Source organism: Myotis lucifugus, unplaced genomic scaffold, assembly GCF_000147115.1.
Source record: "Myotis lucifugus unplaced genomic scaffold, Myoluc2.0 scaffold_4, whole genome shotgun sequence".
Classification (NCBI taxonomy): Eukaryota; Metazoa; Chordata; class Mammalia; order Chiroptera; family Vespertilionidae; genus Myotis; species Myotis lucifugus.
In genome coordinates, this window is record NW_005871052.1 from 13,089,050 (window position 1) to 13,107,927 (window position 18,878).

Here is an 18,878-nt window from a genome sequence, read left to right on the forward strand (position 1 = left end):
CCATCAGCAAACGTCTCCTTAGCTGCAGTTCCCACCCCCTTTTAAGTTGCTGCCCCCCCCCCCTCACTCTCCAAATTTCTCCACCCTGATCACTGTCTCCCCCCGCCCCGCTCCCGCGTCACTTGCCCCTCCCCCTGACTCTCCCTCCACTCTCTCTTCCTTTCCCTCCACTCTTAAAAGGGTCTACGTCCCCTTCGGCCCCAGCCTCCCTAATTCCAGAACCAATTCCCCTACCAACCCTCCCACCCCCCCGCCCCCCGGGTTTCCCTTTTGTTTTGCTCCGAGCTGCAGCCCCAGCCTGACGTCTCTGTTTACCACTCGCCGAAGCAGCCATCTGCGCATGCACCTAGAGAGCCAGTTGGGAAACCGAGTTCTTCAGTCGTGCCACCCTGCACTGGCTTGAGGACTGCATTTCCCGCCCTGCCTTGCGGCCAGGAGCCAATAAGGGTGGCAGAAGAGCGGCGTGGCAGGATATCTGGAGGTGGGACCTTATGGAAGGTGGTTACGGACTCTTTCTTTTCTAAAAAATTTTTTTTCCCTTTTTTACCCCCTTTTCACCCTCTTCCTTGTGATTCGGGGTCACCTAGGTGGCCGTGTTGAGAGATGCTAGACTTTTCCTTCTTTCAGTTAAAAAAGGGCAAAAGGAAAAAAATGCACTCTCTACAAGAAAGAGGCAGAAAACTGAGAAGCAAGAAGCTAAGTGTCCGAGTAGAGTATATGGGGTGTTATCCACAGCGTCCCTTGAGATAAACTTAACCGTGCAGGTGTTCGGACATTAAGTAGTTGCTAGCGAAGAGACTACTCTAAGCAAGCAGGACCGAGGGTAGGCATCATCATCTGACCTTATATTAATATAGTTAAGACTGCTGGGGGAATTACGCCACACAAATATATGCAGTTGCAAATCACAAAGCACTTTATTACTCACACAAATTCCTGGTGCCCTGGGTACAGGCTTTAACGGGGTCCCCAAAGCGTGGCTTCCTCTGGAGGCAGCTGAAGCGCCGTCTGGTGGCTGGCAAAATCAGGTTAGGAACGAATTTCCGCGGCTTTTACCACTCGAGATCTCACGAAGATTCTTTCCTGCCTCGACCTTGTCTCCGACAGGTCAGGGAGTTGAATAGCGGCTCGATTGGGGGTATTAGCCGTCTTCTGCCGTTTGGCGTGGAGCAGGACGCGGAGCTAGTGTGGATCGCCAGTCGATCTCGGCTTCATCTGGAGGCGATTCATAGTCTCTGGTTTGGGTCCCCGTTATATAGCCAGGTTGTTTACCCACGGCAGCCCAGGTGCTTATCAATTAGGGTGCAAAACAAGTTTCTATCAACGTGCCACAGGTATACACTTAAAAACATGTTTTCAACCAAAGTAAGTTCAAAACAAGTCTTTATCTATGGGGTACACTCTTCTAAGTTACTTCACAAACATGTTTTTCAAAAATGTTCAAAAACATCACTCAGGTGTTTATCACACTAAGTTTCACACAAGTATTTTTCTACTATGACACTAAGACCGGACTAGGAAACATGTTAACGCCTGTTGGGGAATTGGGTGATGGGCTTGTGTAACGTAACCAAAAGGTTAGCTGATGATAATGTCTCCCCTATCCCTCCTAATCCCCCTTACTCACTTCATACTGACAGTATGGTCGCTGACCAGTTTTCTCCATTGGCTCTTCTGGCCTCTCCATTAAATATTGATATCCTCCAGGTTCCCATCTTTGGTGGCTTCACTTCTCATTCCATAGGTCCCAAACTGAACTCATTTATCTGTTTCTGCACCCACACTCCTATACCCTGGCTACCCTTATCTCTAAATTTGGTTAATGGTTATTCTGATCTACCCAGTCTCCCAAGCTAAACTTACCCCTCACCTTTTCACCTCCCTAGTTTCCCACATCCAAGTCCCCTTTCAAGACCTTATCACTGGATTAAATTGCAATGTCATCTTAATTGGACCTTTTGACATCATCATTACAGTCTATGTTTGGTGCTGCCAATGAAGTTATCTTTCTAAGAAACCTTCCTGGTAATAATAGCTAAAATGTATGGAGCTCTTATTACGTGCCAGGTGCTGTGCTGATTGCTTTACATACACATTAGCTCATTTACTCCTCAAGTGAGATAGGTACCACTATTATCCTCACTTTATAAATGAAGGCATTAATGTTAAGAGATTTAGTGTCTTGCCCAAAGTCACACAGCTGGGAGGGAGAACTGGGACCATATCACTTATATGTGATCATAAAATTCCCTTGCTTAAAATGTTCTTTGATTTTTCCCATTGTGTATGTGATAAAGTTCAAACTCCCTAACAAGGCATACAGGTCTCCTCAAAGCCAGGCCACTTCTCAACTTTCTTTTTTAAAAAAATATATTTTATTGATTTTTTACAGAGAGGAAGGGAGAAGGATAGAGAGTTAGAAACATTGATGAGAGAGAAACATCGATCAGCTGCCTCCTGCACACCTCCTACTGGGGATGTGCCCGAAACCATGGTACATGCCCTTGACTGGAATCAAACCTGGGACCTTTCAGTCCGCAGACCGACGCTCTATCCACTGAGCCAAACCGGTTAGGGCTTCTCAACTTTCTTGATTCATCTTTTACTGAGCTAAGTCACAACCAGTCAGAATTTTACACTATTTCCTGGGAAACCCCCTTTCTACCTTTCCTGGGATGTCCTCCCTCTTATCACCCTTTCCCCAAATCTCTTGTTCTGGAAAACTATTCAGCCTTCCTGTCTCTATCAGGTGCAGTTCTTCCTTTTCTGCATTCCCAAGCACTTTGTGCAGGCTTATGCTATATAGCACAAACCATAATGTATTATAATTATTTGTTTACATGTATGTCTCTTCCACTAAACTGTGAACTCCTTGAAGGCAGAGACAAGTTTTATGTATCTCTGCTGTGACTCCAGCTTGGGGTCACATAGTAGACATTCAGTAAGTGCTGTTAGAGTGAATGCGATCAGGAGTTGAATGACATTGCACTTGTACATTTGACTGCTTTGATTATTATTTTTGTTGGTACTATGAGACTGACTTTTCCTTGTTTTTTAAAAATATATTTTATTGATTTTTTTACAGAGAGGAAGGGAGAGGGATAGAGAGTTAGAAACATCGATCAGCTGCCTCCTGCACACCTCCTACTGGGGATGTGTCCACAACCAAGGTATATGCCCTTGACCGGAATTGAACCTGGGACCTTTCAGTCTGCAGGTCGATGCTCTATCCACTGAGCCAAACCAGTTGGGGCTTCCTTTCTTTTTTTTTAAATTTAAATTCTTTATTGTTTAAAGTATTACATAAGCCTCCTTCCCGCCATCCCCCAGTTGATCTCTCCCTGGCCACTTCCACCTCCCCTCCAGCACATGCCCTCACCCCCTACTGTCTGTGTCCATTGCTTATGCTCATATGCATGCATACAAGTCCTTTGGTTAATCTCTTACCCCCTTGCCCCTGCCTTCCCTCTTAGATTGGAAGGTCTGTTCAATGCTTCTATGTCTCTGGCTCTATGTTTGTTCATCAGTTTATGTTGTTCATTATATTCCACAAATGAGTGAGATCATGTGATATTTATCTTTCTCCGATTGGCTTACTTCACTTAGCATAATGCTCTCCAGGTCCATCCATGCTGTTGCTAATGGTAAGAGTTCCTTCCTTTTTATAGCAGCATAGTATTCCATTATGTAGATGTACCACAGGTTTTTAATTCACTCATCTATTGATGGGCACTTAGGCTGTTTCCAAATCTTAGCTATGGTGAATTGTGCTGCTATGAACATAGGGGTGCATATATCCTTTCTTGTTGGTGTTTCTGATTTCTTGGGCTATATTCCTAGAAGTGGGATTACTAGGTCAGATGGGAGTACCATTTTTAATTTTTTGAGGAAACTCCATACTGTTTTCCACAGTGGCTGCACCATTCTGCATTCCCACCAGCAGTGCACGAGGGTTCCTTTTCTCCACTTGACTGCTTTTTAATAAGTGCATAAAAAATGTGTCATACATATATTCTGCTTGTCCAAGCCCCAATTTTCCTGTTAGCAAGCTCCTAGGGGTATGGTCTGTAAATTCAACTTGTGTGTACAGTGCCTGGCATTATACCATTTGTCGTGTTTCTTAGCACATGCTGCTCTGTGGCGACCAGGCTTTCCTCCTGTCAGGAAGGATTCCATACAACTCAAGATTTTTCAGAGGTGGCAGCACATTGAGCCTTCAAAGTGATATTAGTCTGCTCATGGTAACATAACCATCTTGGTTCTACATATTCCTGCTTCCCTCTGCTCCATGGGTGGGGAACATCCCTATAAGGCCTGCAAAATCATTTGGTCTGGCCCTGCCAAGGCCTTAGGGGTGAGTTAATTAAATGTTTGACCAAACATAGCAGGCTAATTTTCAAGTTGATAATTTCATATGGCCTGCAAATGATGTTATAAGTATCCAAGTGGCTCTTGGAAGAAAAAATGTTCCCCACCCCTGCTCTACTCCAACATGCATTTGTTTTCCCTCTGCCATGGAGAGTATAAAGAAAAGGTCATGTATTACTACCTGAGGTCCAAATTAAAGAGATGGGACATAGTTGTTCACAATGCCTGGCAAGCATTTCCTGTCTATGCCTCTTCTTCCTGCCTGGAGTCACTTGGTAAGTGCTGCACGAAGGGTGAATTTGATAGAGGAGAGGGCCTGGTGGGCACAAGGTCACAAGGAGCTCTCTTGTAACTGAAAGAGGTGTGGTGGCAGATCATGCAGAGTTCTGAGACAGGGAAATGGCAGGGTGGGTCAAGTACCTGTCCTGGCTTGAGTTATATCTTGCATTGTCACCCTTTGTGCATTTGTTTGAAAAGGTCCACCTTTCCACCAACTCATGTCCATCACCTCCTTAAATTTCCAATTCAAAGCTCAAAACTTACGTGCTCTTAGAAACTTTCCTCGACTAGTCCAACCTGACACATCACTTACCTCTATGAACTCAGATTTTATTCTTTAATTTTGTGCTTGTGATTACATGGCTTTCCATTTCATGATGGCATATTGTTTCCCCAACTAGATTATAAACTCTGGAATCAATGAACACATGGTTATTGAGCTTTTACTGTTAAGATGAGAATATACCTTGAAACTCTGGACAGATAAAAATTACCATAGCCGAAACCGGTTTGGCTCAGTGGATAGAGCGTCGGCCTGCGGACTGAAGGGTCCCGGGTTCGATTCTGGTCAAGGGCATGTACCTGGGTTGCGGGCACATCCCCAGTAGGAGATGTGCAGGAGGCGGCTGATCGATGTTTCTAACTCTCTATCTCTCTCCCTTCCTCTCTGTAAAAAATCAATAAAATATATTTTTAAAAAATTACCATAAACTATAGGACCAGATGATTTATGAGGGTGAGCTAAAGGACCGGTGGAACACTACGACTTGAAAGAATGCATCTAGAGAGGTCAGGGTTATTCATCTTATTACTGTGGGAGTGTTAGAACATATATTAGTTGAAAGAAAGAGTTATCAAGCTGGCCTTAGAAAATAGAAGAGCCATAGCCTGTTTGGCTCAGTGGATAGATCATTGGCCTGTGGACTGAGGGGTCCTGGGTTCAATTGTGGTCAAGGGCACATGCCTGGGTTGTGGGCTTGATCCCCAGTAGGGGGCCATGCAGGAGGCAGCTGGTCAATGATTCTCTCTCATCATTGATGTTTCTATCTCTCTCTCCCTCTCCCTTCCTCTCTGAAATCAATAAAAATATATTAAAAAAGAAAAGAAAATAGAAGAGACACTAGTAGTAAAGAGGACTAACAGGAGGCCCTCTCCAAGCCACTGTCATAAATTATGAACAGATATGGCAGAACATGGGGGGAAGGGAGAACACAGGCCTTTTTTCCCCAGTTTTAATCCCAGAGTTTATGGTCTCAACTGACTCCTTGTTCACCACGTTTTCTTTTTCCCCTCTTGAAGGGCATAGGGGTTTGGCTTTCTTGCCTCTTTCACTGCCACCACCCAGTCTTCTACCTGGGTGCCACCCCCCCCCCCCCAAGCCTGCTGCCAAACCGGCTTTATTAATTTGAATTGAGATAGATATTTCTCTACTTCTTTCTTACCCTGCCCAACTCTGAAAAAATACACAACCCCCACCTAGGGTTTGTATAGGATTTTCACTAGTGACTACAGGGAAAGATGCAAAAGTTAACAAAAATAGCAATGAGAAAGTTCAAGGAATCTCAGAAAGAATGACCTCTGTTTGTTCCTGTTCTTCACAGACATGTATGAAACATACATATTTTTTAGTAACCTTCTTCCCTAAGTCCTTTCTTATGTGTCTCTATGAAAGCTTTCTAGTTCTTCTATTAGAAGCCAGTACCACCCTCACAACCCTGTTGATTTAAAAAAAAACTTTTCAGTTAGTAAATATTTCTTAGGAGCCTAATATTTTCTAGACACCAGGCTAGGTGCTTTTATTTATATTGCACTGAAGTGGACTGAAATCCTCAGATTTAGCTCCTGGTTGATTTTCTTTGGCACCACTACTATGTTCAAGACAATGTTCAGTCCTTTCTGGGCCCTGGAAGTCAGTCTGATGCAGTGAAAAGAGCACTAGATTGAGTCAGGAGATCTGAGTCCTTGTCATAGGTCTGTCACTGACTAGTTGAATAATGATAAAATTACATTACTATTAATAAGTAACATTTATTGAGTTTTTAGTTTGTATTGGGCACTGTGCTAAGTGCTACATGAATCATCTGATTTAATCCACACAATAAGCATGTAAGTTAAATGCTATCACCATTTTCCTTTCACGCAGGAAAATGAAACTTAGAGAGGGTAAAGGCACCTACTTAAAGTCCAGAGTTTCTAAAGCAGAGTTACAAATCCAGGCAGGCTGACCCCAGAGCAGCAGTTCTCAACCTGTGGGTCGCGAACAATGAAAATACATTCTGCATATCAGATATTTACATTACGATTCATAACAGTAGCAAAATTACAGTTATGAAGTAGCAATGAAAATAATTTTATGGTTGGGGGTCACCACAACATGAGGAACTGTATTAAAGGGTCATGGCATTAGGAAGGTTGAGAACCACTGCTCCAGAGCCTCCACAAGTCAATTCACCTCTTCTGGCTTTGGTTGTATCAGTTGTAAAATGAGAATGTTGTATTAGATATCTCTAAAGTCTCTCCTAGTTCTAAAATCCTATCTCCTGTGATCTTCCTTCTGGGTACATGACACTAGATTGCCCTTTTGGCCTTAGGCTGCCCTGAGCTTGTACTTCTCACCCACACAAATTTGGTCCTGACCCTCTGTCTGAATAAGGTCCATAAAGCTTCATCTCTCAGGTTTTTACCTCCTCTGAACTGACCTTTGATCTTCTCCTTTAACTCTTCAGGTAGTCCTCTATGGTTCTAATGTTTGAAAGTCGTACTGGCATAATATTTACCAGTTATTAACAGAAAAGTTTCCAATACATGAAAACATGCTTATATTTTAAAATTACATGAAAAGAGCATATGTTTCCTGGCCAGATAGCTCAGTTGGTTAGTATTATCCCCTGGTCAGGACATGAATCAAGCAATGAATGCAAAAATAAGTAAATAAGTGGAATAACAAATCAATGTTTCTCTCTCTCTCTCTCTCTCTCTCTCTCTCTCTCTCTCTCTCGCTCTCTCCTTTCGTTTCCTCTCTAAAATCAATAAATAAATTTAAAAATTGTAAATAACAGCATATGCTATTAATCTTGTTTAAGTATGGAACAGACTGATGAATCTGAGAGGGAAGGGGGAGTGGAAAGAGATTACCCAAATAATTTATATGCATATATGCATAGCCCATAGACACAGACAATAGTGTGATAAAGGCCTGGGGTGAGGGAGCAGGAGCCAGATGAAGGTGGACAATGAGGGACTTAAAGGGGGGACATCTGTAATACTCTCAACAATAAAGATAAATAAAAAAGATACATTCAGAAAAGATAGGAGAAATGCCAAAAAGTGTTAACAGTGGTAATCTTTTTTCTTTTAACTTTCTTATAGTTTTCCAATTTGCTGTGGCTGTGTATAACAATTTTTTTAAGAGAGAGGGACATGCAGCCCCCAGGTAGTAGGCTACATCTATTCTCTCTCTCTCTTTTAAATATTTTTATTGATTTCAGAGAGGAAGAGAGAGAGAGATAGAAACATCAATGATGAAAGAGAGAATCATTGATCAGCTGCCTCCCACATGCTCCCCACTGGGGATCGAACCCACAACCCGGGCAAGTGCCCCTGACCGGAATCGAACCTGGGACCCTTCAGTCTGCAGGCCGACGCTCTATCTACTGAGCCAAACCGGCTAGGGCTATGTATAACTTTTAAAATGAAAAAAAAAATGTTTTATATTTTGCCCCTTTCTGTAAGGAAGAGGCACTTTACAAAAAAAAAAGAGTACAAATGTTATGAGATTATAGAAATAGAACATCAGAGGCGTGGAAAAGAAGAGGGAGCTAATGTGTCATGACTGAACATTAAATTCAGCTTTTGAGGCAGCCAGGGGAAAGGGTGAACACAGTAAAATACAGAATTCTTGTTATCAGAAAGAAAAATACATAGCAATTCCTCAAGAGAGACAGATATTCCTGTCACTAAATTCTTTTTTTCCCCACATTGAAAAGACTGGGTTTCAGCAAACAAAAATTTTTGAAAGAACAAAACATTTCTAATCCCATTGCCCTCATACAATCTTTATCCCTGCCTATCAGCTTTCAGTTCTTGTCCACAGACACAAATAATTTAACATGGCTGCAATTAAAGTCTATATGCCATTTTGTGCTCTGTTTTTTCAATGAACATATCTTAAACACATTTTCATATTTATTCTTCCAGAATTATAATTTTTAATAGCTACATAATGGTCCATAGCTGGCACTACGTTCCATAAGAAATTCCTCATGTGGGATTAACATAAGGGACAGTGTCCTCAGTAACAGTTTCATAATGCACACAGAAGAGATTTTCATATTACTTTCTTGTAACAACCCTGGCTAAAAGCCAAGGGTGTAACATTAAAGCCTTTCTGCAGGGGCTGAGCTAATATGGCTCAGGCATGTAACTTTCTGGTGCTCTAACTTGATCTGAGGACACAACTTAAAGTGCCACCTAAAGGAGTGGATGGATTGAATGTCTCTTACAATATATTCCATAAATATCTCTTGTCGCAGCCAGGCTTTTGATAGTACCTCAGAGGCTGACTACACTTATTCTCTAGTGAAGGCTAGAAATGTTGGTATGCTCTGTTGTTGACTGAGGCAGGATCCATATGTTTTGGAAGCTAGATGAACAGGTGGTTGGGTGACAGGATTTACATTCTGTCTTGAAAGTTGAGAAGCCTGACCAGTGTTGTTGCCTGCATGGAAGTTTACCCCACATTCCCACGAAGGTAGGGTGCAGGTGAAGCCAGGTTTTTCCTAGGAAGCAGCTTTTGGATCTGAGTTCCACACACAGTGGAGGGATTTTTGATCTGAACAATTTTCAAAACCCATAACCAGTCAGGTGGCCTGAACATAAGAAGGGGAATCTCATAAATATTCTGATGGAACCTCTGGTTTTAGGAACTATACGGTCCCAGTGTTCCTGCCAGTATGAATTAGCTGCAGAATGAGGTCTTATATTGAAAAACTGAATTTTGGAAGCTGTCACCAAGGATAATTAAAAATGTTTACAGAAATGATGTTGAGCTATTATTTCTGGCACTAATGATACTAGAGCCAATTGCCTCTTAATAACTATACCTCATACGTGATAATACTATGTCAGCAGCAGAAAGGCAGACAAAAAGTTAAATAAAATTTTATTTAAAAATTTTTATTCTATTAACATTATAGCCACAAAACAAAAACTTTTTTAAAAATAGAAAAATGTAAGAAAATTCTCCAAAATCTTAACACAACTATCTTCAAGGTTTTGTGTACTTCCCTTATTTTTCTCACTACCATATATTTATATATAAATTTGAGTCCTGTTTTAAAATTGTTATTAAACAAGTAATATGTGAATATATTTTCCTTTAAAACAGTGGTTCTCAACCTTCCTAATGCCACGATCCTTTAATACAGTTCCTCATGTTGTGGTGATCCCCAACCATAAAATTATTTTCATTGTTACTTCATAACTGTAATTTTGCTACTGTTATGAATAATAATGTAAATATCTGATATGCAGAATGTATTTAGGTGACCCCTGTGAAAGGGTCATTCGACCCCCAAAGGGTCTCGACCCACAGGTTGAGAACCGCTGCTTTAAAACTTTAGCCCTAACCGGTTTGGCTCAGTGGATAGAGCGTTGGCCTGCGGACTGAAAGGTCCCAGGTTCGATTCTGGTCAAAGGCATGTACTTTGGTTGCGGGCACATCCCCAGTGGGAGGTGTGCAGGAGGCAGCTGATCGATGTTTCTCTCTCATCGATGTTTCTATCTCTCTATCCCTCTCCCTTCCTCTCTGTAAAAAATCAATAAAATATATTTAAAAAAATAAATAAAACTTTAGACTATTACAGAAAAAGCTGAAAGTCCTGTTGGTCCCTTATACCACTTACTTTTTTCCCTCCCTGAAGTTACCATGGTCATGAGTTTGGTATGTATTCTTTTAAGAAATAGTCTTACATGGGAAAAATGTGGTATTGTTTTGTGTGCAATAAATTATTACATTCAGCAACTTTTTCACACATAAATGTTTTTGAGATCTATCCTTATTGATACATCTAATTTATTCCCTTTAACTGCTGTACTGTATTCCATTTAATGAATATACCATATTTGGCCATTCCTTAAAGAACTCTGGTATGCATATGTGGCAAAGGGTCTAATGAGTCTGTTAAACTGCTTCAGCTTCCCCAGGTGTCACTCTGAACACATTAATGCAAAGAGACAACAAGAAGTAAGAAAAAACAATCAGTCACTTTAGATGCAGATGCAGAGATGCCTGGTCACAAATAACTATTCCATGAGTCCAGATTTATAGTGCTATTCAAAAGAACTTTCTGTGATGATGAAAATGTTCTACATCTGCACTGTCCAATATGGCAGCCACTAGCTACACATGCCTATTGAACATTATGCCCACCCTATAAAGGTCAATGGATGATGCGAAGATCTTGTATTGGTTCTTTTACATGTCCTTCTTTTAAGGTTCAGTCTCCTTGTTCCTGGTTTCCAGATGGGTTAAAAGATGGATTCTCATATGGAAAAAAAACCAAGGTTGCTAGAAAGCCTGTCTTTCTGGGAAATGATGGTACTCAAACCAAGCCATGTTGAAATTAATTTCTAATCCCAACATCCTCACTTGACATTTAATAAATTAAAATCCCCTATCAGTCGCCCCACTAGCCCAGTAAAAGCTTCAAGGATGACAGAAGTAGTACACAAAGTCAACAGCATTGTATAAACATCTTATGAAAATGGTCTTGGCTATGAGCCAGCATTATTCAGTTAGTTGAGTTGTTTGTCATAAATGAGGTTTAGACCCAAAGAAAACTTATCTACTTTCTTGTTTACCATAAATGCCTCTGGGACACCCTAAATCCCTATCCAGATCCCCTTTATCACCCAGAAGGTTCCTGACTATGCCACATAGCCTGCTAAATCTATAACTCACATAGATAGGCATGTGGTTATGCAATTTGCTTCGAGAGTAGGCTCCAGAATGTCCAGATCTAGTGTCCAGTTGATCTTCCCTGGCAGCATCAGGCCGATATGACAGCACATGTGAGTCGAAGAAATAACAGCTGGCCCCTGGGAGAAACAGTGAGGCATGAGGCACAAATACACACTTAATACAGATAATAATAAAGTAACATGAAAAATATGCTAGTTATGCTTGTTATAAAAACCCATGACTAGCTCCTCTTTTTCATATGGGCGCCAATGTATGAAAATATACATGCCTATCCTCTTGTCTTTCCTTCCCCCACCTATTTCCTGCTCTTTCATGTTTACTTTCTCTGGTCTCTGCTTAGTATCTCCTTCTGCCTCTGGCAGTCTCCACTGATGATCCCCTTCTTTCCCTGAGGTCATTCTTATAGCATCCTTTCACAAAGTCATGCATTCAGTTAATCCACAAGTGGTATCAGGCCACTAATACTAGTATATAAATTAAAGTGAAAGGAGGCTTAAACACGGTCCTGTTTACTTGTGATTGTGGTCTGATATACCATTACTGGGGTATTTTTCTCTCCTCCTCCTCATCTCAGGATTGGCCTCCATTAATTGTCTTTTCTCTTGAGAATGGGTCATCTCTTCCTGATTCTTTATATATTGAGTGATTTTAGAGGGTTTCCTGGACATTGTGAATGCTGTTATAGAAACTTTTGATTCTGTTATATTCCTCAAGAGTGTGGCAGCACATACACTAAAATTGGAACGATACAGAGAAGATTAGCGTGGTCCCTGCACAAGGATGACACGCAAATTCGTGAAGCGTTCCATATTTTTTAAAATATATTTTATTGATTTTTTACAGAGAGGAAGGGAGAGGGATAGAGTTAGAAACATCGATGAGAGAGAAACATCGATCAGCTGCCTCCTGCACACTCCCTGCTGGGTATGTGCCCGCAACCAAGGTCCATGCCCTTGACCAGAATCGAACCTGGGACCCTTGAGTCCGCAGGCCGACGCTCTATCCACTGAGCCAAACCGGTTAGGGCCGTTCCATATTTTTGAAAAAGAAAACAAAAAAAAAGACACACACACACACACACACACACACACACACACACAAAAGAGTGTGGACATAGGTGCCCTGGCCAGGCCTGGCTGCTCGGGTGTGTACCCCTAGGCCCACCCCATCTCCGTGCTGCCTGCAGGCTCTGGACCCTGTGGCCAGCCCTGGTCGGCACACCCTAGCAAGGATCTACAAAAGGGGCAGGTTGGGGCAGATTTGAAGAGTGGTACTAAAACAGGAGCTGAAAATATAATGGTGAACAAAACAGTTGGTTCCTGCTCTCACAGAACTTAAAGTTTAATGAGTAAGATAAAACCAAACAAGCAAGTAACAGATAAGTATTAAAACCAGTTTGAGATATGATGGTTTCAGCAAGGCCTCAGTTTCCTTCCCTCAGCCCTTGTCATTTCAACGGCTGCTGCTTTCATATTTTCATACATTAGTGATATCACTCTCCACCCTGTTGACCCTGCTTTGCCTTATATCAGTGACACTTGGTACCGTGGCTCCGGAAAAGTGCTTATTTGGGGCAATGCTAAATTTCGCCGCAGTTTTATGTGTTGCTGCCATTTATGTTCATTATAAGCAAGTTCATGCTCTGAATCCGAAACAAAATATATCACCAGGTTAAACAAGGCTGGCCTCATACTTGGATTGCTGAGTTGTTTAGGACATCCTTTTTGTGGCAAACTTCCAAAAAACAACCTTTTTTGCTGTACATATATGTGGAGCTGTGCTCACTTTTGGTATAGGCTCATTGTATATGTTTGTTCAGATAGTCCTTACCTACCAAATGCAGCCCAAAATTCATGGTAAGCAAATCTTCTGGATCAGACTACTGCTGGTCATCTGATGTGGAATAAGCACATTTGGCATGCTTACTTGCTCCTTATCCCTGTACAGTGGCAGTTTTGACTCAGATGTAGTACAGAAACTCCACTGGAACCCTGAGGACAAAGGCTACGTGCTTCCTATGATCACTCTGCAGCAGAATGGTCTATGTCATATTTTTTCTTTGTTTTTTTTCCCTGACTTTTTCCGTGATTTTCAGAAAATTCCTTTGCAGGCGGAAGCCAATTTACATGGATTAACCTTCTATGACATTGCTCCTTGTCCTATTAACAATGAGCGAACACACCTACTTTCCAGAGATTTATGATGAAAAGATAAAATATTTCTGTGATGATTATGATTCTCAGAGATTGGGAAAATATTCATGTTACTTCTTCTGCTCTGAAATTTTCCACCACTTAATCAAGGCTGACAGTGACATTGATGGGTCCTGATAACCAAGAGACATGAAGTAAGCCATTTTATAAATTATTTTAAAGGATATCTTAAAGAGGATCATGTAAAACCATTTATGCCTATACTTTTTTTAATCCCAGAAAATAAAAACAAAGGACTATATATGTTAAAAAAAAGAATGTGGCCCTAGCTGGTTTGGCTCAGTGGATAGAGCCTGCAGACTGGAGGGTCCCGAGTTCGATTCCAGTCAAGGGCACATGCTCGGGTTGTGGCCTTGATCTCCAGTAGGGTGCGTGCAGGAGGCAGCCCATCAATGATTCTCTCTCATCATTGATGTTTCTATCTCTCTCTCCCTCTCCCTTCCTCTCTGAAATCAATAAAAATATTTTAAAAAGAGTGTGGATGTATTTGTTTCAGCTGGCAATTTATTTGGTTAGGTTCAAACAGAAAACTTTGCCTTTCCTATGTTGGTGACAGCCAGTTCAAATCTCAGTTCCATTCTTTTAGACTTAGATGGAAACTGCTTTGAGTCTGCGCTATGCATGTGTGATTCATAGATTTTTTGAGAGAATCTATGTAAATAATTTAGGGCTCCTTTCCTCAGGATCTCTTTCTGAGCTATCCCTCACTTTCTAGAGATCATGGTTGTCCCAGGCCCTGTCCTCAGCTCTTCAGGCTAAAAAGATGAAGATTTCATAATATAGTTTTAGTGACTTCAGCCTACCCTCAGGGTAAAGCCATAAAAATGGGAACTGCTCCATAGTTTTAGTGACTTCAGCCTACCCTCAGGCTAAAGCCATAAAAATGGGAACTGCTCCAGAGCTTTCAGGTGTGTGTGTGTGTGTGTGTGTGTGTGTGTGTGTGTGTGTGTTTTCCAGAGTTTATAGTTGTTACTTATTGAGAATTTACTCCATCAAACTGAGAATAGAGCCTGTGATACATTCTCAGATGAACTTCATATGTTTTTTTGGGAAAATCATAACCCTTAACTTTTCTCTTTTTCACCTTAACATTTCTCTATTATCACTGATATTTCCCTCTTGCTTCAGAGGGGATAAAAAGGCTACTTTGTTTACTCTTTCCCCCTTTTCCCATCACCTCCTTTTTTGGGGCAGGAACTATTATTCATACACCCATTCACTCAATTATTCAAAAAAGATGTATGTTAGTCATTGGGGGTAAGTAAAGATGAGACACTACTTCACTGAGACTGTCCTCTCCACGGTTATCAAAGGTGTGGCTTCTTATTCACCAGATCAAATAACTTTTTCTCAGTCCATGCTCTCTAACTTCATTGCTCCATCTCCATTGACTCTGACCAGCCTTTCCTTAAAACTCTCTCCTTTGTCTTCCAGTTCTCTGGCCTCATTGATTTCTCCTCTCATTTTCCAAGTGGAGAAATTCTCAGAGACTCTGCCCTTGGCTTCTGTCTTCTCTTGTCCTTGACAGTATTACTCAATCTTAGTGTTTCAACTACCACGTCTACGCCCAAGACTTCTAAGTCTTTATCTTCAGCCCTGACCTCTCTTCTGAGATTGAGTTGTTTGTCTACACCTGGTTGGCTAACAATCACGTTAAACTGCACGTAGTCAAAATTCAACTCATTATCTAGCTCCTGAACCTACTCTTCCTCCTGTGTTTCCTATTTGGGTTAATTCCTGATACTGGAAGCATATAATTAAATAAAAGGGATTTTTGTATTGGTGAGAAGTCTGACAATAGAGAAAGCTCTACAGTCCATTCCAATTCTGTGATTCAATTATGTTCCCAGCACAGTATTAGCCATTTCTTTCAAGGAGATCACAATCACTTTGGGGGAGAAAACGATGGAGTGATAACTAGACCTGACTTTAAATGCAGCAGTAACTCAGAGAAAAGAGTGTACATTGAAGTAGTAAGAGGCTAAGCTAAGCTCTTCAAAGGTAAAAGTGGTGTCTTCTATTTTATGTTTATCCCCACAGCACCATTGTCTACACACTGTAGAAACTCCATAGACTTTTTAAATTGTTTTTAATAATTATTAATGTTTATTGAGCACATGATGTGGGGGGTTAACCAAAGTTTGATGCATTTTATGACCTTTTTCAATCAATCAGTCAACCAACAAATATTTACTGAGTGCCTGTTATTTGCAATACACCGTGCTAGGCATTATGGGGGATGTAAGATGCAAGAGAAATAGGTCTTAATCTCTTCCCTTAGGGAATTTATAGTGTTGTTGGCAAGATGAGACATAAGTGCACACAAAGCTAATTATGAATGTGCATCAGAGCCAAATGAACATTATAGACAATAAATCTGTAAAAAAATTTTTAGAGTACAGATAACTGTAGACTGGATGGATATGGAAGCTTTGTGATGGAGGTAGGACCTGTGCTGGACTTTGAAGGATGGGCAGAAATTAAACAGGCTTGAAGTTCTCATAGTTATTAAGAAGATAGATTTCAACAATACCATTTGAGGCTAAAGATCAAACAGATGAAGAACATCTAGGCAGGAGTAGATGCTCAGGAAATTGTTTCTTTGTTACTAATGTTGTGGCCTCACCCCATAACAAAGAAACAGAATTTCTGGAGGGTGAGGCCCAGAAATCAGCGTTTAAAAAAGATTCCCAGGTGATTCTAATGTGCAGCCAAGGTTGAGAACCACTGCACTAGAATGTTATTGAGTAGTTGTTAGTGACATTCTACCCATTCTTACCTTATGCACTTTTTTTTTGGAGGGGGGCTTCCTTTCTCTCCTTTTTCCTTTTCTGATATTGTTTCCATCTTACTTCCTTTGTGGTGGCAAACAGGGCTAAAAGAATCTTCTGTGAGAGACAATTTAAAAACTTGGGCTCCAAAACCAAATTGTCTGGGTTCAATCCTGACTTTACCACTTATTACCTGTGTGATTTTGGGCAAGTTGTTTAATGTGCCTGTGCCTTATCAATACAATGCAGATATAAAAATAGCACCAATGTCATAGGATCGTTTTGAGGATTAACTGAGTTAAAATATATAGAGTGCTTGCTTAAAAGAGTGTCTGGTACAGCCCTGGCTAGTGTGGTTCAGTTGGTTGGACATCATCCTGGGCACAAAAAGGTTGCCACTTCCATTCTTGGTCAGGGCACATGCTGGAGTTGTAGGTTTGATCCTTGGTGGGGGGCATACAGGAGGAAGCTGATCTGTCAATGTTTCTCTCTCTCTCCCTCTCTCTTCCCCTCTCTCTAAAAATCAGTAAACTATTAAAAAAAAGAGTGCCTGGCATATAGTAAGTGTTCAATAAATATTAGTCTTTATTAAGGGAGGAAGACTGGCTAATTGCAATGTTATTATCTTTCCAGGTATTATTGTTGCTAGATAATTCAGTATATAATTAATCTGTATGGAAGCTGGAGGTCAGACTCTTGTCAACTAAAGAGTTAGGTCTTGCCCTGATGGTGTGGCTCAGTGGTTGAGCATTGACCCATGAATCAGGAAGTCACGGTTTGATTCCAGGTCAGGACACATGCCAGGGTTGCAGGTTCAATCTCCAGTATACAGCTGATCGATGATTCTCTCTCATCATTGATGTTTATCTCTCTCTCCCTCTCCCTTCCTCTCTCTGAAAACAGTAAAAACATATATTTCTTAAAAGAGTTAGGTCTTTAACAACCCCTGGTAAGTGTGCATAGACACTGACACACTTAAGTCACACTACTTTTCCCTAGATTGCCCTCACCCCTAGGCAATCCAGAGATACTTTAGTAAAATAAATACAATCACTAACTTAAGTAGATAAGTTGAGTATTTAAAGGACACTTCATCAACATAGAGAGGGAACTGACAATTTTCAAAAGGGATTTAGTTTAGAGCAGAGACTATCCCAAGGGAGGTGCCAAGTAAAATTAGGGTTTAAATGAACTTCAAGAAGGGGAGAAGTCACTAATGGTAGTAGGCAGCTGGATGGATGTGTATGGAAAGAGAGTGTGCTCCACAGAAAGGCTGCTCAACTCTGGGTCCACATTCCCTGGAGTACAGACTGTATGTTATGAGTGCTGCTCTCTGGTTTTTCTAACATTTTTTACACTTGGACCCACCTCCTGCTCCCTCCCTGCAGTTCCAGGCCTCTGTTCCCAAGAACACAAAATACCCCAGATTATAGGGGCTTTTGATTTGCTATTTCCTCAGGATGCCTGAAAACAGATTAAAAGTTCTTTTCAGTATAGTTGCATAACATTGAGTCTGAGGTTGTGCAACCTCCTTTGGAAAAAATGTAAGGGCAGGAAGATGGATAGGTATCTGTTTGATGCAGTGGTTCTCAACCTTCTGGCCCTTTAAATACAGTTCCTCATGTGTGACCCAACCATAAAATTATTTTCGTTGCTACTTCATAACTGTAATGTTGCTACTGTTATGAATCGTAATGTAAATATCTGATATGCAGGATGGTCTTAGGCGACCCCTGTGAAAGGGTCGTTCGACCGCCAAAGGGGTTGCGATCCACAGGTTGAGAACCGCTGGTAAGGCACAGTACTGCCTGTGGGCAGGAGGATGAACTAATGAGATTCCTTCCATTTTAAAAATACTAAATCTCTAATTTTTTTTTCCCACTCTGGACTCATTTTGGCAAAGAATGAACCTGGTAAAGGAAACCCAAGACAGAAAAATGGGCATTGCTCACATCAAGTTCTGATGTTATCTGTTTGCCAAGAGATTTGACTCAGCTACTTTTTTTTCTTTTTTCATTTTTTTTTGGTTAATCCTCACCTGAGGATATTTTTCCATTGATTTTTAGAGAGAGTGGAAGGGAGAGGGGATAGACAGAAAGAGAGAGAGAGAGAGAGAGAGAGAGACAGAGAGACAGAGAGAGACAGAGAGAGAGAGAGAGACATCTATTGGTTGCCTCCCTCATGGCCCCTACCAGGGCCAGGGATCGAGCCTGCAACAGAGGTACGTGCCCCTGACTGGAATCAAACCCTTGACTCTTTAGTTCC

At 41.2% G+C, this 18,878-nt stretch overlaps 2 pseudogenes; both read left to right on the forward strand.

Moving 5' to 3' along the window:
* Positions 1 to 12,344: 12,344 nt before the first annotated feature.
* LOC111823049 lies at positions 12,345 to 12,444 on the forward strand (annotated as a pseudogene).
* Positions 12,445 to 13,036: 592 nt separating this feature from the next.
* Positions 13,037 to 13,832, forward strand: LOC102432581 (annotated as a pseudogene).
* Positions 13,833 to 18,878: the final 5,046 nt, after the last annotated feature.